The following is a 24944-nucleotide window of genomic DNA, read 5'->3' on the forward strand; positions in this document are numbered from 1 at the left end:
GGAGGGAGAGGCAGGCGGATCTTTGTGAGTTTGAGGCCAGCCTGGTCTACAAAGGGAGTTCCAGGACAGGCTCCAAAACAATACAGAGAAACCCTGTCTTGAAAAACCAAAAGAAAAAAATCTTAAGTAGGAGCAAGATCTTCTGAAAATACCAACTGAGAAAATGTGATGAAATGAATAGACATTTGCATATAAGCATCAGCTCAGCTATGTGATCCAGTAGTCCCCATTATAGATCTATACCAAGAGACATGCACACTAAAACGTGCGCATGTAAATTCAGGCTGAGTTGGAGTTGATACGCAATGTTAGAGCATTTGTCCAACATGCTTAAAATCCTAGGTCTGAGGTCCAGAACCATGAGAAAGGAGAGTAAAAGGGGAAGAGGAGGAGAGAAGAGAGACAGGAGAAGCAAGGTGGAAGGGGCGAGGGGAGAGGGAAAAGGAGGAAGTGGGAAAGAGGAAATAAAGGAAAACAGTCCACAGCAACATTATCCAAGGCTATTCAATTAATAGCCATGAAGTAGAAATGGCTTAATTCCATCAAACGATGACTAAGTGCACTATGCATTGTCGGTAGAAGGAAACAGCCCAACACAACCAGAGCTGCAGTGCCAGGCATGGTGGCACATGCCCATCATCCCAGCTTCTCAAGAGGCTGAGGTTAGGAAGAACCGGTATATGAGGCTAACCTGGACAACTGAGCGAGACTTTTGTCTGCAGATGAACGTTTTAAAGGGGCCAGAGGTGCAGCACATTGGAAAAGCCTTTGCCTAGCATGTCTGAGACCCTGGGTTCTGTTCCTAGAACCCAACAAGGTGGAGCAGATGACAAGGGAGTGCTAATGGGGGTAACATGGAATTTCTAGCATGCCACAGTTGTGGTGCTTCAGTGCTGTGTACACTGGATTCTAATTATGCACTTCAAACGCACGAATTGCAAAGTATGTGAATTGCATCTCAAAAGACCGGGAATCAAAGCCAAAACCGAAATCTTCTAGATGGAAAGGGTCCCTCAAGGACCCGGTGAGTGAATTAAAAGTGTCCTCACCTAAAGCGTTTCATTGGGAAATGTCCAAACCCCAAGGATAAAGGGAGGATTTAAAAATCTTACAGAGATTTCCATCTCCAAAGGAATGAGAACTGCCCTGGTGCGGATCCCAAGCAACACCCAGCAGGAGACAGAACAGCGCTTGCTGTCAGTCCTCAGAGGGAAATGATTTCCAACCCAGAAGCTTTTGTCCAACAAAACTATAAAACAAGTATAAATCCAGGTGAACATTGCCTTCCCACCATCATTCTTCCAGAGTTTCCGAAGGTACTCCCACAAAGCCTGGAAGAGAAAAGCCAGAAGGAATAAACTTCAAATGGCAGCATTGGGAATGTCCATCAGTCTGAAGCTGGGAGACCAGGGCACCTAGACAGTGTCCAAGTGTATCTTCTTTGTTCCATGAACTGGACACAATTTTGAGAAATGAAATCAATGTAAGCATGAGATAAAGTTGGTAGACACAGTTTGGAAGATTCTCAGGTCTGAGTTGAGGAGGTAGGGCATGCACAAGAAAGAACTGGAAAAACTAACCTTTGTGTTTCCTAATAGCCATGTTCTATACATAGAAATTTATAGAAAATATCTAAAATTGAATAAGAATTAAGTGTACTATAGAGTGAGATGTAGGTAACATAAACAAAACAATACACAACAAAAATAATTAGAAATGAAATGTTATTGCCTTCTGTAAGCAAGAGTTTGCTAGAGGAAATGTGAATATTACTTTTCATTGTAAGTCTTCTACAGTTTCTTTTTAAATACACAGTAGTATATTATGCTGATATAACTTTAAAAATAGCTAAAATTAAATACATCCATTCATTCACCACTTATAACATGCAAAGTACACTGTTAAGATGCAATGGGAAAGCCCTGAATGGTGGCTCATGCCTGGAATCCCAGTTCAAGACCAGTTCCTACTTCATGGTGAGTTCCAAGTTAACCTGGCCAAGAGCAAATATTAGACGAGACACTGCCTCTCTCCCATACAGGTGAAATGGATGATTAATTATGTCTAAAAATAAGCATAAATTGTATAAAAGAGGCAACATTTGAATTGAGCCCTACAGTATTGGTAGGGTTTTGACAGAGAAAGGAAAAGGCATATTCTAACTGCTTTGAAATACATTCCACAAAAGGACAGTCATTTGTAACATTCCTAGCAAAAGGGGATTACACCTTCCAGGAAGAAGCTGCTATTTTTGAAACCATCATCTTGAAGGGAGAAGAAATATTCGGAATATTTCATGTTAAGCTCCAACTCACCTGTACCAGAAAATATTTTCTGAGGTTATGAGTCACTTTGTCACTTAAAGAAAAAAAAGAGACATTCCTAAGAGAACAAGGCTGACTATATGGCATGTTAGTGTCTATGAAGATTGAATTCATTTACCCAGAACAGTTTCTGTTGACTTAAATATATTTAAAGTTTGACAGACTCTACTAATTCTGTAATATAAATAAATACAGAGCCTGTGCCATGGAAAAGACCAAAATGAATCACAATTTGAGGACTTTTTCAATTTTATTTGTTATTAGTACATATGTTGGTCATTTCTAACTGCAAGTTTATTTTGTTGAAATCTTTCATTTATAAAGCAAATCTATTTCTGTGTATTTCGACAAATTCCATGTAGAAATTTTGCTTACTTATCCTGTCCTTTTAAATAAATTAGTTTGTTCAGTGTTTTCCTATCCAAAGTCAATTTGGAACCAAAACAGGTTCCATCTTAACTAGTTGTGGCCAGAGGTCATAGCACATGCCTGTTGTCCCAGCACACCTACTGAGGCAGTAGAATTACCACAAGTTCAAGGCCAGCCTGGGCTACATCGAGATTTCCAGACCAGTAAAGTCTAGCAACTTAGCCTTTATCTCAAGATTTAAAAAAGATAAAAGAAAAGAAGACAAAGAAGGAAGAGGAGGAAAAAAAGGATAAAACAGAAAAGTTTTCACTATGAAGTCATGTCATATGAAGTCACTATGTACTTTTTTTTTTTTTTTTTTTTTTTTTTGCTTTTCAAGGCAGGGTTTCTCTGTGTAGCAGCTCTGGCTGCCCTGGAACTTATTTTGTAGACCACGCTGGCCTTGAACTTACTGAGATCTGCCTGCCTCTGCCTCCCGAGTTCTGGGATTAAAGGTGTGCACTACCATGCCCAGCAATAGTTCTATATTTTAGCACCACTATGTGTTTGGGTAATTAAATATATGCCAAAATATCAGGATATTAGAAAATATGAATACTTTGCAAACTTGAAATAATAGAGGTAAGACATAATTACAATGTTTAATACCATATCATAAAGCCTCCTTTAAATCTCCTCTGTTTCCTATTTATTCTGCCACTTTCTGTGTGTAATCTCAACTTCTTTCACCAACCAGCCTCGTACCCTCCAGCAGAAACAAAGTTAACAGAAAAGAAAAATGTACCGTAATATTTCAGGTCCTTGTACAAAGCACCTGCCTTTGTACCCAGAACCATGCTGGTGGTCTGGAGAATAAGACAGGGCTATGGTACCTGATCTTTGTTCTTCATCTTAGAAGGAAGAAGAAAGAAGGAAGGAAGGAGAGAAGAAGGGAGGGAGGGAGATTTTTTTATGTGGTTGAGGAATGGCAAAACAGCATTGTAATAATTTGAATGTAATTGGTTCCCATAAACTCATAGGGAATGGCACTATTAGGAGGTGTGACTTTGTTGGAGTAGGTATGGCCCTTTGAAGGAAGTGTGTCACTGTGAGGCTGGGCTTTGAGGTCTCCTATGCTCACAATGCCATGAAGTGTCATGTTGCCTTCTGATCAAGATGTAGCCAGCACCATGTCTGCTTGAGCCCTACTCCACACTCCATGCTCCCCGCTATGATCATAATGGACTGAACATTTGAAACTGTAAGCCACCGCCTCAAGTAAATGTTTTCCTTTATAAGATGCCATGGTCGTGGTGTTTCTTCACAGCAATATTCTTCTGGGGTCTTTGATGGAGTTGAAGACTAGGTATTTGAAATTGCAGTTTTCCATAGTTATGATATAAGGGAAATTAGGCACAGAGCTTTGGACTAATCAAAACATAATAAATAATGATTTTCTGCAAATATTACAAATACAAATAGACTGGAGATTGGAAATGTAATTATTACCTAATAATTGTTCTTCTTGTTTATAATTTTATTATGTTGCAGTTAAAAACCTTTCCTATTTATATAAACAAAAAGAGGGAAATGATGTGGAATATTTCTTTACACCGTGTGCAGATATGTCATTGTGATTAGTTTAATAAATGCTAGATGGTCAGGAGGTATATGCGGGACTCCTGGACAGAGAGCTCTGGGAGAAAGCAGGGAGGTGACACCAGGAGATGCAGAGGAATCAGCGTGGGCAGTACCAAGTAAAGGTAACTGGGACATGTAAAAGAATGTAGATTAAAAGATATGGGTGAATTTAAGTTGTAAGAGCTAGTTAGAAACAAGACAAAGTTATCAGCCAAGCTGGTGGGACAGAGAAAAATGTGCTTACAGTTGGATACAGCGTCCACACGCTCTGTAAAGATTCAGGCATGATGCTGGCCTGCCCCTGTCACCTGGCAGAATGCGCTCAGGCAGTACCCTGGTTATCCCAGGGTTCCATGGGTGTGCAGTCTGCATGCAGTCCAAAGGACCCCTTTAAAAGAAAGACCCCGCCCACTTACGCTCTCTTTCCGCCCTTTCCCTTTCCTCTTTCCCTCTCTTCCCTGCTGTTCCCCTGGAGCAGACAGGACTGTTCCTCTTCTCTTCTGTCCTTTTTCTGTCTCTGTGTCTCTTCACCTCTTCCCACCACCACCCCCACCAGCCCCTCCTTTTCTAATAAGCTTCTCACTTAAGCTCTGGCTGGCTGGCGTGTTTGTCCCTCCACCTCGGTCACCGTCGCCTGCCATGGAATCCACCAAGGTTCCCCTGGCGCTTTATCCTCACACCTTCCTCCTCACCTCCAGCCGTTGATGAACATGGGATGTAAACCCCATATTGACAGATTGGATGATTCAGAAAAGACGCTGGAAATAAGGAGTCATCAATACATACATACATTTATTTATAAATTAAAGCCCTTTTAAAGAAATGATGCAAACAGTATGAAGACCACACAAAACCTCCCAGGCATTGTCCACAACCACCATCTTACCTGCTGTATTTCACATAAGTCACCCTAGTCAATAGCTTCCTTGGCTCCTTCTGTGTATGGTCTAATCTTCGCCTATGATCTCCATGCTGATGACTAGCTAGTATCCTCACGCTAATATCACATTTCTCTTCTCTGTGATGTTCTAGGACTCTCCCAAGTCTTGAATACTGTGGTCCTTCTACTTTCTTGTTTGTTTCCATCAACAGGCATGTCACGGAACATGCCTATAATCCCAGAAGTCAAGAGACAGAAGGAGGATTGTCTAAATTAAACGCTACTCTGGCTACATACTAAATTTAAGACCAGGTTGAAACATAAAGTAAAACTCTGTCTTAAAAGAACATATAATATTTTATAGTATATGTCTGCTCCTGTCTAAGAAAACACAGTTCTGGGTAAAGAATCATTTGGGAAAACATTGTCTGGGAAACAAAGACATCTTCTCTTTTGAAGTCTTCTTTTTTGTGAGTCAAAGACATTCTCTTTTATTCACAGAAACCTGCTAAATATCCAATAGCTACGCCTTGCATTCAAATTACTCCTTACTCAATACATGGGCCTTAGGCTTAGAGCAATGTTAAAGATTTTAATATATTCTCAGATAACTGGGTGTGGAGACACAGTTATTCTTACATCAAATCCATTGACTTATTTAGTAGTCCATCTGCACTATCTTCTTTCCCTTGCATCCACTATTAGGGCAAATGGATATTCCTGTGAGACTCTCCATGAATCACTGAGTTGCAGGATACCTAAGGAAAAGCTGCATCATGCAGATGGCAGACTAATAAGTTCTCAACTACTCTAAATACCATTTTAGAGATGTAGGTCACACCCCACTATCTACCAAAATTGCAGTAAAGGGACTTTCTTAGATCCAAGAGCAAAACAACAACAAAAAGGAGTTGATGCTAACACATTTTAGAAACCAAAGAATAGAAAGATGGGTGGTGACTTGGCAACCTCAGAAAGCAAGCAGCGAGGAAAGCCAAGAACTAAAATGATTATACCATAAAGCTCACCAGACTCGGAGAACTGGCAACATGAAGTAACTCTTAAATTGGGTGTGAAGCAGGCTAAAGCAAAGCAAAACAAAAACCCCGAGAATTGTCTAAATGCATGATTTGAAGCATCGGCTTCAGCTGGGAAGGGGAACTCTTTATAAAAGGCTATCTTTTGGAGACACCGCTGCAACTCTTCATCAACTCACAACAGCTGCGGTTACCTGCACAAGACCTGCACCAGATCAAGCCCGTCAAAATCTCAGCTTAAATGGTGGCTAAGTCACCCCTGTCTAAGGAGCTGCTGGCATTGGGTGGCTGCTGAGAAAGGGAGGCTCGCTCTACTTCAGGGATGTGTCTGCAGTAGATTGCTCATGCCCTAGTAGAGGGCCACATATCCATGTGTATATGGACTGAGGGGTGTTAATAACAAAATTTAGAAATAAAAAGAGGACACAAATATGGGAGGTAAGTGGGATGAGAGCACAAAGGGAAGTTAGGGATGAATAATCCTAGATGGACATGATCAATGTACATTGTATAAGGAACATATATCCCCAAGAGTAAAAAAAATGTTAATTGCTGTGGAATATTCCTGTACACTATGTAAAGTATGCTAAGATTGGTTTAATAAGGCAGGATAAAGTTAGACAGAAAAGTCAAATTGAGAATGATAGGGAGAAGGGCGGAGTCAAGAAAGATACCAGCCAACAGACGAACAAGCAGCACGTGTAGATAGTGGAGTAACAAGCCCTCAGCCATGTGGCAAAACAGATAGAAATATGGGTTAATTTAAATGTAACATTTAGCTAGGAATAAGCCTGAGCTTTTGGTCAAGCATTAATAATTAATATAAGCCTCTGAGTCATTATTTGGAAGTGGCCTTGGGACAGGGTAGGACAGAGAAACCTCTGTTTACAGTTGGTTAAAGGAAGAGTCATCAAACTCCCCCTTTCCCACCTGACTGCTGGAGAACACTGAGGATTATTCTCTGGAGAGAACAAGGAGACGATCTACGAGTCAGGAGACAACGAGCTAAATCAAGGGCAATGGGACTGTATTTGTTACATTTAGGTAACTGTGGCTGCAATATCGCCATGACAGAAATCCCGAAAGAACAACTTCAGGGAAGGAAAGCCTTTCGTTTGACTCTGAGAATCATTCATTCCCATGGTGACTTGGTAGGACATCACAGTGACAGGAAGTGAGCAGGAGGAAGCTGTTCGCCTCATGGCGAAGAGAAAGCAGAGTGACGGAGACACTAGGGACCTGGTACGATGTTCACAGGAACACCCCCAGTGACCCATTTCCTTCCACAAGGCCTCCTTCCTAGTCTCCAGCATCTCCTAAGATACACTGCCATTTGGGGACTGAGCATTCAATAAATGAGCATAGGGGGAACATTTTGTGTTCAAATCATAACAGAGACCATTCTGGAAATAGAGATTAAGTGAACATATACAAAGCAAAATACTGAGACTCTGAGTCTTCTCTCCCAGCTCTCAATGTACTGATGGAAGAATTATACTCCACAGAAGATAGATCAGAAACACCTCCCCAGCTGGGCATGATAGCACAAACCTGTAATCTCCAGCCCTCTGGTGACTGAGGCAGGCGGATGGGCATGAATCTGAGGCCAGCCTAGCTGAATAACAAGTCTCTGTTAAAAACAAATTGGGGTTTGCAGTGTCTCTTGTAAGAATGCCACCAAATGAATATAAAAGAAACTATGGTTTTGGCGTGGTAACATATGTCTTTAATTGTAGCACTCCAGAATCTCTATGAGTTCAAGACCAGCCCAGTCTACATAAGGAGCTCCAGGACTACATAAAGAGACTCTGTCTCAGAGAAAGAAAGAGAGAGAGAGAGAGAGAGAGAGAGAGAGAGAGAGAGAGAGAGAGAGAGAGAGAGAGAGAGAGAGAAGGGGAAAAAGACAAATGCTCAATGGCCACTTGGTCCTTTGTGTTTGCAGAGTCAACCAACAGACCCAAAACTAAACTAGAGGCACACAGAATTGTTATTCTTGTCGTTTCTTGTCATTATTCCCCATCCAATATAGTATAACACCTATGTACATAGTCTGGGCATTGTGCTAGATTAGAAGTAATCTAGAGATTAAGTACACAAGTGTACAAGGAACTCCACATAGGTCACAGGGGTTTTTTGCTGTTTACTCTAAGGGATTTGAGCATCTGTGGATTGGGTATCCATGGTGACTCAGGACAATTGAATAACAAAGTGAAGGTCAGATAAGAACCAGTCTACAAAGTGAAGGTCAGATAAAAACCAGTCTCCAAGTGTTAATTCTCTGTTAGTTTTGCCCTTAAACTAACCAGCATGCAGTGTGTGTGTGTGTGTGTGTGTGTGTGTGTGTGTGTGTGTAAACATATACATATATTTGTTTGGTTTGCTTGTCTGTTTGTTTATGACAGGTTCTTCATAAAGAGCCTAAGTAGCTCCTCCTGCCATAACCTCCCTAGTGATATGATTACAGTTAGGAACCATTGTGGCTGATACACCTGCTACTTTTTCAAGGTTTTTAATTTTTTTTGTCATGATTTCCTACTACTATATAAAACTTCTTGGCGTATACAAGGAAAGTGTCAATGTGTGCGCCAGTTCCATGTCCACTGAGATTCTAATCTTCTTTTAGGGATCCACTTGTAAAGACGGAGAGACAACCAAGGATTACAGATGCCTGAGGAAACAGGCGTCAGAATGCCATGGGGAGAGAGGACACAGCAAAAAGGAAACACAATGTTACCAGTCAACATCCTGCCAAAAGTAATCTTAATATGCACAGAGGGAGAGGTGGGGGACAGGGCTACAGACAGAGAGAGGAGGGGGGCACAAGGCCACGGACTGGCAATCTCAGTACTAGAAAGGAAGCTAAGGCAAGAGCGTTGTGAGTTCCAGGCTAGCCTGGGCTACATAATAAGACCTAACCTCAAGAAAAAAAGGAAGGGGGGGTAAAGGTCGGTAGGAAGGGAAGGAAGGAGAGAGGGTGGAGGGAGAAAGGAGAAGAGGAAACAAATCTCCAGAAGGGAAAAAAGTTAATAACAAAGAAAGATTTGAGAGTCAACTGCAGTCTGAAAGCCCAGCAGAGTATTTGGAGAATGGAGGCAGGGTGATAAAAAGTCTTGGGGCAATCTGGGTTAAGAAATCCTGTTGGGGAGGGGTCTTAGGAGAAGAGGATTTTATAAAGCCTTTGGGAGCTAAAAAGTAACACAATAAAAAAGAAAAAAAAAACTCCAGAGAACACTATGAAGTCCCATTGAGATTAGTAACCCCGAAAGACAAGTAGAGTCGGGGTAGAAAGATTCCAATCAGCACCAAGCTAGATGACCTCTCCGGCGACGCCACCCTCCAAACCACGAAAGTTCCAAAATGGGAAAGACACACGATGACAGGTTGCTCACAGAACAACCATAGAGATTACCCTGAGCTGCAAGACAAGGCATTCCTGACTGATCAGACTTCTGTGTGCGTAACCCAATGAATGGTACAGCCCAACACCACTGGGAAACTACAAGCCACTGACACCTAAAACAGATCCTGCAATTTTCCAAAGAGAAAAAAATACACATTTCTCATGAAGAATCAAGGGTCAGGATGACATTGGGCTTCCTAGGCAAAAATATCGGAAGGAACAAAGAAAATGAATACGTTCAATTGAGATCAGGGTACCATGGTGCATAGGCTCTTGGAGATATGGTGGGAGCTCAAAAGAAACCAGGGCAACATAGCATGCCAGTCCAAAAAGGGAATCTGATTCCCATCCCAGAAACCCATTTGTGGAAGGAAAAAAACAAACAAACAAAACTACTAAATATGGAGATATGAGAAGAAGCTTTCAAACATCAGTCCTGGGTGTATGGATAGGGCTTATGCCCTGAGCAACGTGGTAGGAGATTTTTCTCATTGTGGAATGCTCATCCATTATCGTTACACAAACATGAGCTGGTATGGCATAGGATTTTATAGTAAAGTTGCTTGTACAAATAGAAAGGAAAAATACTCTAAAATAATGGTCTAACTATGGGGGGCTGGCAAGATGGCTCAGTGTGTAAATGTGCTTGCTCGGCAAGCATGGGGTCCTGACTTTGAAGGCCAGTCAGTCTAGCCAAACCAGCAAGATTCCAATTCAGTGAGAAGATTGCAATTCAGTGACAGACCCGTCTCAAGGCAATAAGGAGAACTGTAGTGGAAGATACGTGACACACGCTCTGGACTCTGCACTTGTGCATGCATGGGTGCGCGCGCGCACACACACACACACACACACACACACACACACATGCACCCACGCAAACACGTGCATGCACACACACACAGGCACTCCCTATGTAGCCTGAAATGGCCTCCAACTCACTATCTCTCAAATGCTAGGCCCATAGGCACAGGCCATTGCATTTTACTCCGTCTATCTTTTTGTCAAACGACAAAATTACGACGATTGAGTATTTTAACTGGTTTTCTTTTCCCTTCTAGAAGCAGGCGACACTTAGTTCCAAGAAGTAAATAAACGTTCCATCGGTGAAGAAGACATAGCTGACAAAAGAAGGCCATTGGGGGAAAGACAGAAACAAAAGGACTAGTCATTTTAAACTCACTTCCCCTGCAGGATGAGCCCAGGGAGACCAAACAATAGAAAATCGAGGGTTTGGAAGCATCAGGTTACTGTTTGGCTTTCTTATCTCACTGCCAAGGGAACTTCATCACCCCAGCCACTGGAAGTGGCCTACTGGGAAAGTGCGTGACATCTCTCTAATCCTGGCTTCTGGGAAGGTCAGATAAGCAGCTTAGTTCCAGCTGGTGACATGGATCTTTAGCGTGAGTGACTCCATTTTGATTTTTAGCCTATTCTTTGAGGCTAGTGCAGGAGCTTACTCCAGAACAATGGCCTTCTTTGCCTTTTTATGTAACAATTTTAACTTTTAACTCCTAGGATTGATTCATGCGCAAGTTCCTGTCATCAATTTAGTCATAAATAGTTTCTGGCACGAAGTAGCTGTTAAGCAATGCTTAGGTTTTTGAATGAATGAACAAATAAATCTTAATAAGGAATTTATTCTCGTTCATCATAAAAATTTAGAGTAAAGCATCTTCACCTCCCTTTGAGGTCTTGAGTATACTTCATTATCTGAAACAACAACCTTCAATGTCTTTCTTACATTCTTCTTATCATGTATTCATGAAAATTTTGCTTTGAGAGAGATGGCTCAACAGTTAAGAGCACTTGTTGCTCTTCAAGGGGACCTGAACTTAGGGTCCAACACACAGGCCAGGTGGCTCATGAGCACCTGTAATTCCAGCTCCAGGGGCTGTAAGACCCTCTTCTGACCTCTGGGGCACCCCCATCATATACATGGCAGGCATATAAACACATTTTAAAAATCTGAAAAAAAAGCTTAAACTTTCAAAAACCATTAGCAGGGCTGGAAGTATGTGACTCAGTACTAGAGTGCTTATGTAGAGAGTGTGTTAGCTTCTAGGTTTGTGCATACACAACAGAAAGAAAGAAAACTTAAGACCCCACATATGGTATCAGAAACAAGGCCCCGGAGTTCAAATCCCAACGCAACAGGAAAGAATAGGGGGAACCTAGAGAAATGAGTAACATATTTTAATGTAAGATACCAACTTCTCCCACTCTCAGGAAAATGGATGATTTTAGGTGGTGGGGGTGCGCGGGTTATGCCAGCTGTTTTTAACAGACCAACCAGATAACACATCTGGCCTGACCTCCAAGGGGAGGGGTGAGAGGGGCTGGGGGTTGGCTAGGAGACAAGAGAGAGAAATTCAGAGCACTGAGACAGTCCCCACCCTGGGTCCCCTTGCATAGTTTCTTCTGTTGGACTGGAATGCTATAAATTTCTAGACACACCCAGGTTCCAGCGCAAGTACAAAAACATATTCCATGGCCAAATCCGAGGTATTTTTGTATCATCTACCATTGGAGGCCATGCCCTGATCTTCTTCCCTTTCAAATAGATAAGCAGGAATCAAGAGTGTAGTCATTAACTACAGACAAGAAAAACGATTTACAAGAAGTGTCTCAGCATCACGATGGACAAGTAAACTGTTGGCGATCATGTCTCCGGGGAATCTGACGCAAGCCACTGCTCACCTCCACTTCACTGTGAGGTGAGAACAGCGTGTCCTTCCTCCTTCCAAACATGCTGCAAAAACCAGAAAGACAACATCTTCGAACGCTAAAATACTTGGGGAAAATGACAGTGCAAAAACAGGATATTATCAGAACTCTCCCCTGTAGCATACATTTTCTTCACTCATGGTACAAATGAAATTCTTCTGTAACAGACCCTACCCGGATCTGAAAAGCCAAGGAATGCCTTTCTGCTTTGTAAATCTTTTTGTTTTGAGAAGTGAAAACTGGATCTTCTACTATATGTGCTTGCTGACTTTCAATAAATGCTATGCTTATTCAAGTCAACACACTGTTTGGTGAAAACCTTGCGGGCCTGCGAGGTCCAGGCTTAGAACTTGTGTTTGGCAATTCTGTGAGTCCTGGGTTTCTCTTCCTAACACTTTCACCAAAGAACTCTCTCCCCAGCCCTAGCAAATGTTTCTGCAAGGATTAGAATTCTTTACAAATGGTGTTCAAATGTCCTCTGAGGTCTGGAGAAATAAATTTCATAACTCTAAGGGCCTTTGTCTTCTGCTTCTTTTGTTCATTTTGAAATGTCAAAGCCAACTGTATCTCTTCTTTTCTCTCTGTCTCTGTCTCTGTCATCTACCTGTCTGTCTTTGTGTGGCTCTGTCTTTCTGTGTCTTGGTCTCTTTCTGCCTTTCTTTGTCTTTGTCTCTGCCTTTCTTTCTCCCTGTCTCGCTCTGTCTCTGTCCCTCATCTGTCTGCCTCTGTTTGTCTGTCTGTCTTTCTCTCTCCCCCCCCCTCTCTCTGTCTGTCTGTGTGTCTCTGTATCTTGTCTGTCTCTTCCCCCACTTTCCTCTCCCTCCTTTATTTCATCTGTGGTACTAGGAATTGGAACCGGGGCCTTATGAGTACTAGGCAATCACTTTCCCACTGAGTGAAATCACCAGCCTTCTTTCTTCTTTTTGATTTGGTTACATTTTGGTTTTCTGAGACAGGATCTCACTGTGTAGCCCAGGCTGGCCCCAGGGAGTCAATCCTTCTTCCTCAGACCTCCCACATGCTAGTATAACTACTATATGCCGCTTCCAAGGATATTTTTTAAAGATTCTTTTAAAAGTTGTATTGAAAGATTAAATATTATACTGACTAATACGTTAGACTTAAGAAACTGAGTTTGGGCCTGGTAGTGGTGGCAGACGCCTTCAATCCCAGCACTCAGGAGGCAGAGGCAATCGGATCTTTGAGAGTTCGAAGCCAGCCTGGTCTACAGAGCAAGTTCCAGGACAGCCTCCAAAGCAATAAAGAGAAACCCTGTCTTGGAAAAAAAAAAGAAGAAGAAGAAGAAAAGATAAATTGAGTTTGGAGGAGAAGGAGAAATTGAAACTATACCAGGCAAGTGTGTTGGCACACACTTGTAATCCCATCCATCACTCAGGAAGCAGGGATGTAGCAATTATGAAGCACTGAGACCAATTTGTGCTGAATAGTGACACTGTGTCAAAAAATAAGAAAGAGAGAAAGAAGAAAGAAAGGAAGGGAGGGGAGGAGGGAAAGAAAAGAAACAAAGAAGGGGAAAGAAAAGAAGAAAAGAAAAAGGAGAGGGAGTTTTAACTTCCAAACTGCAAATTCCACTCTACTGTTCCCACTGGCAAATTCTAGCATGATGCCATTAGAAAGTTGTAGAGTGGTAAATACGACCGAAACAAATATAAAATGTTTCAAGATAATTGTTAGTCATTTCTAGAGCATTGTATTGAAAAAATGACAAGTTCTTACCTAATTTCAGCAATAAAAGTACCATGATCCATTGCAACGTCCAACTAGTCACAGGAATGGGGCTTGGTGACACCTACACACTGCATGCTCCCTTTATGGGACATAGAAGGAATGCGTCTCAGCCTGGCAGGATGGTCATTTTCAGTTGAGTGTGTCACTTAGACGCTTTTGGTTATTCCAGGTTCTTCTATCCTGCCTGCTTTCTAGTAGGAGACACATGAGTGGAAGGCTGTGAGGAATATATACATTTATGTTTACATATTTATATACATATATCCTTCACAGACTTCACTCATGTTTACGTATCTATATACACATACACAGACGAACATATATATAATGCTTATATCGATTATAATTAGACTTCACAGCTTTCAGACAAGAGCCCTTTGAAATCTCGTGCTCCATTGCTAATACATTTACCCTCATTTTATTTTTAGAAATCCAACATGTAAAGATATTGAGGCTTCTGACCGGGCAGTGGTGGTGCACGCCTTTGATCCCAGCACTTCGGAGGCAGGCAGATCTCTGTGAGTTGGAGACCAGCCTGGACTGCAAAAGCTAGTTCCAGGACAGCCTCCAAAGCCACAGAGAAACCCTGTCTCGAAAACAAAAATAAAAAAACAAAAAAACAAAAAGATATTGAAGTTTCCCTCTAAAATCTCTAATGAATGTAACTATTTTTATTTATTATTACTGTTACATGTATACATATAAATGCAGCCTGCTGAGGCCGCTTACTGTTGTTCATGTGTGTGTAGGGCTGAACATAATGACACCAGCTGGCATGCCAATGTGAATGAGAAAAGTCCTACAAGGCTCCACCCCTAACTGAAGAATTGCAGGCCGTTAATGATGGCTGAAAGACTGGGCTCCGTCTTCTGGAGGGATGAGCCCTATTCAGTTATCCAATACCAAGTGCTCAGACCTATAACACATGCATTACCTTTTCTTGATTTTTAATATTGCTTGGATGTGTCTCTGACTTCTCATTGTTTCCTTCTCTAACTGCTATTTGTTCCCATTTGTATACAGGGAATCATCTAATTGTTTCCTAAACCTAAACTTGAATCAAAGCTCACAGGTGATGACTGACAGAGCAGCTCCTGCCCTCTCAAATAAATTTCTGCATTCTCTTGGCACCCAAGGGCACTATTTTCACACCCCTTTTCCTCTCTCTGGGGCTGCCATGAGAACCCTCCATACTCCTTCTGCCTCTTCATTTTCCTTGAATGGGCTGTTATGCCCTAGGCATCCCAAAGACTGTGATGCTTTCTCTGCATCATTTGCACTTGGACTCATCAAACTTTCTACAAAGAGCTCCTCCGCGGGCCATAGAGTCCAGAGTACTCAACTCCATTGCTTCTCGGAACACTGCCAACCATGCTGGAAGAATAATCACAGGAGTGGTCCAGTAAAACCTCCCTACAGATGATGAATTTGAATGTCACATCTTTCTTCATGTGTCAGAAAACAGGTTTTCCCAAGGGCGTTGGTGGCGCTCACCTTTAATCCCAGCACTCGGACAGCAGAGACAGGCGGATCTACAGAGCAAGTTTAAGGACAGCCTCAAAAACAATACAGAGAAACCCTGTCTCGAAAAACCAAAAAAGAAAAAAAGAAAGAAAACATGCTTCGCTTTAGTGGTTTTCTTATTTATTTATTTATTTACTTATTTATTTATTTATTTTTCTTTAGTGGTTTTTCACCTAAAGGTTTTATGTAGTCCAGGTATCCCTCAAACTTGCTAAGGAGCCAAGGCTGATCTTGAACTCCTGATGCCCTGTCTTAAGCTCCCAAGTGTTAGATGATAAGCATGACCCACACACACCACTAGAAAGCACTATTCTGAAAAACCTTTGTACCACCATGGAAATTTACTCCTTAGCTCATAAACAGGACAGCAGATTGTCACCTCCCCCCATTTGCACTAGGACTGCAAACTCATCCATCCTTTCTACTCAAAGCCAACCTTTTTCGCTGAAGCCTTACGATTCTGGTTAAAATGACATCTTGCCCCAATTTATAGAACTGACCATTACAACTGGCATTATCACCTTGTTTTATTAATTCTGTTATTGTCTGAACTGTCCATGGCTGAAGAGTTATCAGCAATTGACAGCTTCTGGGAGAGAAGAGTCAGTTTTCTTTTAAAATATGGCCTTTGGTAGGTCAAGCACACTCCAATGGTTGAATCCATAACTAAGAATATGCAAGAAGCATAATTTAGATTTGATGAGTTGGGGGGGTGAATTAAGTTGGAACATTAAAGAGGTAGAGGTGGGTCTGGGAGGAGTTAGGAGAAGGAATGGGGATTGAATATGACAAAAACACATTGTACAAAATTCTCAAAGAATTCATACGAATCTTCGAAGATTTAAGCATTTTACTAGTTCTACATTTCATTCCTATGTACTTCCCTTTACAAGAGACTGAAGAACTTAAGAACCAAAATAGTACCCTGAATATACTCACTCACATACCACAGTACCTTGCAGATTGTAGACGTTTCACAAATGCTGGTTTGTGGTACAACGTTAACATCTAAAACTATTTTCAAGCCTATACTTTCAGATTAAACTTTTCTTCTGGGGCGTTTATTGAGGGAATCAATAAGTGAATGAATGAATGAATGTCTAAATGCCAGGTTTCTTTCAGGTGCTAACTAAAAGGCTTTCATAGACATCATTTAAATAACCCTGTTGACGGAACACGCCCTCCAAAAGTTCAGATATTGGAAATTAAATCCAAAATTTTATGTTCATGATATTTGGAGCCTTTTAGATGTAATTAGGATTAGATGATACGATGAGAGGGCCCCGATTTATTGCTGTGAAGAGATACCATGACCACGCCAACTCTTACAAAAGAAAGCATTTCGTTGGGGGCTTGCTTTTAACGGTTTTGTCTATTTTCATCACAGCAGGAAGCTTGACCGCTTGCGAGCATACCTGGTGCTGAAGAAGCAGCTCAGAGAGCTCTGCATTGAGATCCACAGGCAGCCAGAAGGCAGACTCTGGGCTTGCAATGGCCTTGTGAAACCTCAAAGACCCACTTCCTCCAGGGCCACACCTTCTAATCCATCTCAAGTAGTCTCACTCCCTAATGACCAAGCATTGAAAAATATGAGCCTATGGGATGTATTTCCATGTGCTGCGGGACCAGGTGGGACAGAAACTTCCGTCCACAGGGGCTTTCTCATTCAAACCACCAGAGGCCCCCAAATTTAATGGCATTATAAAATGAGGGCGAACTCATTACGGTGGCATCTCTCTGCAGTCCCAACACTCAAGATGGAGGCAAGAAGATTCTGAGTTTGAGTTCAGTGTGGACTACATAATGGGACTGTCAAAGAAATAGGAGGAGAAGGAGGAAGAGGAGGGGGAGGAAGAGAGGAGGGAGGAGGAGAAAGTAAGGGAGGGTGAAAAAGACATGGAGTAGGAAAGAGGATGAGGGGATGGGGGAGGAGAAGGGGAGAGGGGAGGAGAGAGGGAGGCACCTGAGCCGGCAAACGTGCTCTGCCCTCTGCTAGGCTACCCATGTTATGATGAAGCAAAAACCTCTTTAGTTTGCACGCAAGTGATAGCACGGTGACCTTGGGTTCCTAGTCTCCAGGACAGTGAGCTAAATAAATTTTTATTTCCTACAAAATGTCATTTCAGGAAATTCATTATGGTTACAGGAAGCAGAGGAAGGCATTCTCCAAGGCTCAACTTTGTGATAAATGCAGCGTGAATCCCTCCTCTCTTCTAACCGCAACAGCATCCTTTGATGGACCTGTCTACGCTTGAATTGTTTTATCTCTCTGTGCCTATCTCTGTTTCCTTGTTTTCCAAGAGATCTTCTACCTCTCCACGTCCATTCAACTGATTACTAATCTGATACCCCAGTTTATAGCTAACTTTGAATTGTTCAGAGCTTTCTTTGTCTGTCTACATCCATATTCCAGGAAAACCAGACGGTACACATCAAAGAAAAAGTTCTGGGGGAAGAATCTGTATTTTTATCTTCTGTGTACAACATGAACAAGTTAGGTATAACTACTGACCGTATTTTTCTTTCTGGATTTTTTGTTTTGTTTTGTTTTGGTTTTTGGTTTTTTGAGACAGGGTTTCTCTGTGGCTTTGGAGGCTGTCCTGGAACTAGCTCTTGTAGACCAGGCTGGCTTCGAACTCACAGAGATCCTCCTGACTCTGCCTCTTGAGTGCTGGGACTAAAGGCATGCACCGCCAACACCCAGTTCTGACTGTATTTTTCATCTAGAATACTCCCTATTTGTTCTAGTACAAGATTCTCTCAATATCCATCAAGCTACTTCAGGGCCCAAGTCATACAAAGAAGCCACCACTTGTAACAGAGGCAAGCACTACCCTGTCTATCTTTCTACAAAGAAGATTTGCTACACATATACAGGGCCAAATGATCAGTCAATAGGTTACACCTGTCAATGGCACTTTCAGAGCCCCCTTTGGCTAGCTAGGGTCAAGCCCTTCCCTATGAAAGCCCACCAAGAAAGGCACAGCTGTAGAGATGCACTCCCAGAAGACAGAAAGTTCTTAGAATATTCATAGCAGTTGACAATTCAGGATCCATTTTGAGATCTTCCCATTGTCCTATTTTCACCCACATTCACTGAGACATATTGATGTGTTTCCCAGGGCTCATAACAAAGTCAACAGAAATGCTTTTGCTCACAGTTCCGAAGGCTAGAAATCCCAAATCATGCTCTCTCTGAAGGCTCTAGGGGAGAATGCTTTCGTGCCTCTTCCTCGATTCCTGAGGTTGCCAGCAATCTGCTGTTGTTTGGCTTATAGTTTGACAATCATGTTACCATAGGGCTGCGTTTCATGTTTGTGAATTCACATGGTTTTCTTCTTCTTCTTCTTCTTCTTCTTCTTCTTCTTCTTCTTCCTCTCTCTCTCTCTCTCTCTCTCTCTCTCTCTCTCTCTCTCTCTCTCTCGATGTGCTTTCTCATCTATGTGTGTACCTCTTCTCTGTGTGTTCTCTGAACTAGGGCAATCAGCCTTATTGCATTTAGGACTCACATGACTCCAGAATAGCTTCATCTTACTTAATTACTCCAACAAGTTTCTATTTCCAAATAATGTCATATCCATAGGTATTAGAAGTAATCACATCTTTTTGAAGGGCCTAATTTAACCAGCAGCAATAGTCCATCAGACCAACCTACCATTCTTTATTGGAGATAATCTTTATTTTCTGTATTTGCTGACCCTACTGGTAAGATATTCTGGGAACCACACATGTGTACCCAGACACACACACGCACACAATTTGGCCTCTACATGTAAGACTAACCAGTTTTGTCTATAATGAAGGAGGAGCTGATTTTAAGATATTTTTAAACTATGTTTGTCAATATTAATAAACCCATATCCTGAAATGGTGTAAGTGTTAGAACAATTCCCATGATGCTTCATGTGTGACCAAGTGTTAAAATGCCTGCATAGCCTGAAAAAAGTCATGGATTCCATACTAGGACAAAAACTAATAGGAAATAAATATCTTTTTAAAAAGTCCTGCCTGAGACATTTTGTTGGAATCCACCATGGCTTCAGATACAACTAAATCAGCATGTTTGACCTTGGAATAACCAAATGAAGATGTTGACTTGAAAACATTTAAAAGTTTTTTTCATAAACCATATAACTACTGAGGATTTCTAATCTATCTATAACTATATTAATGTTTCTTCTATATATAAATGAAGTAATTTCACCATGAAGGTATTTGTTTAAGACAGGGTCTCATTCTGCAGCCCAGGCTAGCCTGGAACTATCCTGCCTCAGCCCCATGAAGGCTAAGATCATTGTTATGAGCTACCATGCTTGATTTTGAAATTGGAGCTGAATTGTTTGTCTAGTGGTATGTGGATTTCCACTAGTCACCATCTAAGATCACCTTTCTGGCTAGTCTAGTCTGGTCAGAAGTGTGGTGTCCAGTCATAGAGTAAAGTTGACCGGCCTGTATGTGACCTCATCTTCTCTGTCATCTCAATGACTGAGTTGTTTGTTCACGGATTAAGTTGGTCCTTCTTAAGGATGCATGCAAGCATGAGTGTCAGCTGAAAGGACCGTAGATGTGAAACTTGTGACATTTCCTTCAAAGGCCATTTACATACAGTACTCTCAGAAGCTGTGCTCTGAGGCATTCCCTAATGGCAAGTCAGGTCACTGAGTTTCCGCATGTCTGTCTACAGTGCAATCCAACCATCACATTGTGCTTCATTTTAATTCGAGAAGCTACTCAGGTATTTGATGGTGACAAAATAATATATTTATTATGCCCTAGATACAAGTACAAATACAAGGGTTGAAGCAAGGTCTCCTGCAGCCCCGCCTGGTCTCAGACTGGATGTAGTTGAGAATGATTTTGAATTTCCAATCCTCTTGCCTTTGCAATCCCCACCCCATGTTAGGATTACAGAAATGCACCACCATGCCTAGTTCACACAGTTCTTGGGACCAAATCCATGACTTTGTTCGTACTGGGAAAGCACTCCACCAACTGGACTAAATCTTAGATATCCTATATCTTTTTTTTTCTAAGAGAACAGAGGACATGTAAGACTCTAAGTATCTAAGAGAATTTATGAGCAAGATGGCTCATACATGTAATCTTACCAGTTGGGAAGCTGAGGCAGGAGGTTTTCTATGAGGGTAGCCTGAACTATGGCAGCCCATTCTGTGATAAATGATGCTACCTCAAAAAGCCAAATGGAAGAATATCCATTATTTTGACACTTATACTGGACCTGATAACAAGTATTATAAGCCAACAAGGGGAAATTGCAACAGCATTTATGATAACTTTAGATATTTTTAACTGGTAATTTTCAACATAAGGTACAGCTAGAAACTAGTCATGAACCGATATTCCAGGAAGAAATACGCAACATCATTATTGATGATGCTTGTATCACGTAGGTTTTTATGCCATTGTTTTATCTCTGAAACAGACTGCTTGTAAGCACACCTCTTGCCTGGCTACATAGGTAGGAACATGAACCTGAGGCAATAGTCTAAGCATCCATGAGCCTCAACTTTCTCATCATAAGATGAAGATGATGATAATCTATGTCCTGGGACCTCTAATGAAGCCTTTTGTTTGCTTAACTTCAGATACATAGAAACATAGAAACAAAGTCAGCAAAATGCTCCCTTTGCCCCTTATTGTACCCCAGCCTCCGAGCTGACTCCAAGAGAAGGGGGGCACCCTGAAAAATAGAGCACACTCCCTAGACTCTCTAATTGTACCATCAACTTAATTCTCAAGCTCACCTTATCAAGTTTGCGTAAGGGCAAAAGACGTTCTGTGGGTCCTGGATTTCATGGTCATATTTTGAGCATGGTACTAGCCAATAGTCTGGTACTCATCACTACCCAAAGTAGACCCTTTTATTCACCATGTTCTAGTCAAGATGACATACCGAATAAGATGAAGCAAATACATGCGTGCTTTGAAACAGACACTGCGTCAACCACACACGTTTGTGAGCACACACTGTACAAAAGACCCTGAGGACTTTGGAATAAGCAAGGATCCCCCATCCTTGTGAGGCTGTCAGTTTAGAAAGCAAGACTAAAGTGTTAAATAACAAGTGAAACAGTAGTAGAAGCTAATTTGTGCTATTTTTTAAAATGTCAAGGGATAAACTCAGTGTGGGAAACTATAGATTTAAGTAGCATCATCAAGACAGGACTGATTCGGGAAGACCCAAGGGAGGCGAATAAAATAACAAACTATCTGGAGAAATCCATGCAGTCATGTTACATGTACTCTTTTCGGCCAGCCGCAAACATGGCTCATGTTAGAAGTAGCAAGCAGAGGGTGGGAAGGTGGCAGAGAACAGCAATAGTTAAGGGTGAAGGGCAGGGCCGTGCATAAGCGGATGTGTTCTTTACTATGAGCTAAGAGGCTTTGGGGATATTTTGAGCAGAGGAGGAGCAAAACCTTACTTATCACTTTTAAATATCATCTTGCTACTATGTGGAGGGTTTTGGTAACTCAGGCCCACGTGGTAACAACACAGATGGTAAAGAGTGTTTAGATCCTTAAAGTACTTTTCAAGGAAAGCCAACAAGGTTGGTTAGGGGAAGGTGGCAAATGAGAAAGAAAGAATGTGGTCAAGGTTGAGGGCTTGAACTTGGCCACTGGGAGGGGGAAATTGCATTTGAAGGAAGTGGGGTCAGACACAGGAAGGGGTTTGGGGGGTGTGTGAGCCATTCCCTTGTCTTGAAATACGTTATGCCTGAGATGCTTCCCAGCAGCCGTATGAAGATTTCTGCTCAGCTCTTGAGTCTGGGATGCAGAAGATGCTGGAGTATCACAGAACAGGTGAACCTACCCTGGCCTGTCCCGGAGGATGCGATGAAAGTTGCCTTCCTTGGAGGACACTGCATTGAAGATCTTTTACATAAATCCCTTCAAAAAGAAGTTCCCTTGAATCCTCTGGCTGGATTTTTTTTAGTCTCATCATTAATCCCAGGGAATATGTTAAATACAAGAGAATGTGCTGCTTATGAGGGGGAAAAGTTGAAAGATATAGGGGAAACCAAAGAGTCCTGAGAGGAGAAAGTGAACCTGCTTGATTTTATCATTTACTTTGCCTTCATATAGCTAGAGAATGGTCACCTACATCCTTGTCCAAGAAAGCTCACAGCCCGTGGACCATCTAATCTCCCTACTAGCCAAGACCTTCACCAAAAAACTAGGAGCTGAGCATGGTGGAGTTGAGCATGGTGGAGAGGCACATGCATGTAATCCCAACATAGGGAAGCCAAACACAGGAGGCTTAATGACAGTTAGAGGCTACAAAGGGAGATCCTATCCCAAATTAAATTAATGATTATGACCAAGCAGAGTGGCGGGGTGTTGGTGGCGCACGCCTTTAATCCCAACACTCAAGAGGCAGAGGCAGGCAGATCTCTGTGAGTTCGAGGCCAGCCTGATCTGCAGAGCCAGTTCCAGGACAGCCTCCAAAACAATACAGAGATATCCTGTCTTCAAAAAAAAAAAAAAAAGACCAAGCAGAGCACAGCTTCTCTGAGCCAGGCACCCTGCCTCTAGACAGGGAGGAACAACCTTGCCCCTGGTTAGGGCAAAATACAACATTCAAGGACAAGAGACATTGCTAGCCTAATAATTAGCAAGGATGGGTGCTATAAATAATATCCAGGATGAGGGAGGCTCTGCTCCTCTTCTATACACTCTTCCAAACCCTACACTCTGGCAACAAATCTGGAAAACAGGCCTCGTGACATTTGCTGCTCTATTCTTTCCCTATATGTCTGCCCATGTGACCATACTGGTATCCTTGGTTACCTCCGCAGTATTCAAGTGACTCTCAAATAGAACACAATAAGCCAGTGAGAGTTAGAGCTATGAGTAAATAGCCACTGATCCATATGATTTCTTCTCTAAGGACAAGAGGCAGACTGAGACAAAAAGGAAAAAAACCACATTTATTCAGCACGTTTCAACCATTTTCTAGGTTCGGGGAGCTGTTCTGGGCCCTAGGGAGAAGATCCAGCGAAAATACATATCTGTATCCTTTCAGGACAGAGACACTGTGTTTTCTCAAGTTCCACACCTTTCTCACATCATAAATTTTTAACTTCAACCCAATAAGTTTCCAGGCAAAGAAAGCATGCCTGTTAGTAGTTTGTTCTATCTACTTGGAAGAGGCGAGACTCAACTGGACAAGATTTTGCCCCCATTACTCAGGGGAGTGAGTATTGAGCAATATCTAGAGGCACTTTTGGTTTTCCCAACTGGAGGCGATTTCGGGGAAGCGGGAAATGCTACTAGCATCCAGTGGGCAGTTGGGTTGCCGCAAGTCATCCTCCACTGTTCAGGACAGCCCTCACATCTTGGGTTGCCTCAAGTCATCCTCCACTGTTCAGGACATCTGCTGTAAAGAAATACTCAGTGCAAACTGGCAATTCTTTCTTACCTTGAGACGCTTTTTCTAAGAGTCTTCGTTTTAGCCACCTTATCTTTCTCGAATACGCAACTTCATTTGCTCAGCAAGAGGAGCATGGAGAACTGCTCATGACATTCGTTCATTAGGACATCGGAAGTGGGAGACAGACTGGACATGTACCTTCTTCCATAGCTTGCTGGTGGTCTTCCCGGGATCCCTTCCTTTCACCAAGCAAGCCTAGAAAACTCTTTCCGGGGAAAACCAGGAGTTCAGAGCCAACAACTGACAGCAGCATCTATTGTTCATCTTTCCCGGGATTCCCTAATGTCCCTGCTACATGTCAACTCCAGTCCTGTCGTCCAGCTTCTCTCTTATTCGACGGGCTGCAATCTCTTCCTTGCCCCATTTTTACCTAACTGAATTCACCTGCTTCCCTCGAGATCTAGATCAAATGGTGACTAATTTACCCCCTCCAGTTCTTCCAGGTGGTGGCGATAAACTACCCCACTGGCCCATCCCCACCAAAACACACTCCTGCTTGCAGTCATTCTGCTCCTCCATGTTCAATAATGAAAACCATACGGCTTTACATGATCCCCAGCTAAACTACATGCTCCTACAAGTACAATTAGTTCAGGGAGGGGTGCTATGTGCATTCATATCTGTGTGTTCCCATGGAGGGGGAGCACATTTGATGGCATCAGGTGACAACCTTGGGTGTTGGTCCTCAGGAACCTTCCATAGTTTTGCTTGGGTTTGATACAGAACTTTGCCATACAGTCTACACCCCCAAGTCTCCAGGTACCCACCTCTCTCTGCTTTCCATGTCAGGATTACGGAAGATGCCCCATGCCTAGCTTTTTGCAGGATTTTTGGGGATCCCAACTCAGGTCCTTACACTTGT

The 24944-nt window shown here is 42.2% G+C and overlaps 1 long non-coding RNA gene across 1 annotated transcript; it reads right to left on the minus strand.

The window, feature by feature from the left end:
• Window positions 1-11810: 11810 nt before the first annotated feature.
• On the minus strand, window positions 11811-24570 carry LOC110340902. The gene is made up of 3 exons (XR_002382736.2): window positions 24071-24570; window positions 14095-14297; window positions 11811-12382 (listed from the first exon to the last, which is right to left on the minus strand). It is a non-coding gene; the product is annotated as an uncharacterized LOC110340902 (long non-coding RNA).
• Between the last annotated feature and the right edge of the window lie 374 nt (window positions 24571-24944).

Source organism: Mesocricetus auratus, unplaced genomic scaffold (genome assembly GCF_017639785.1).
Source record: "Mesocricetus auratus isolate SY011 unplaced genomic scaffold, BCM_Maur_2.0 Super-Scaffold_2245, whole genome shotgun sequence".
Taxonomy (NCBI): domain Eukaryota; kingdom Metazoa; phylum Chordata; class Mammalia; order Rodentia; family Cricetidae; genus Mesocricetus; species Mesocricetus auratus.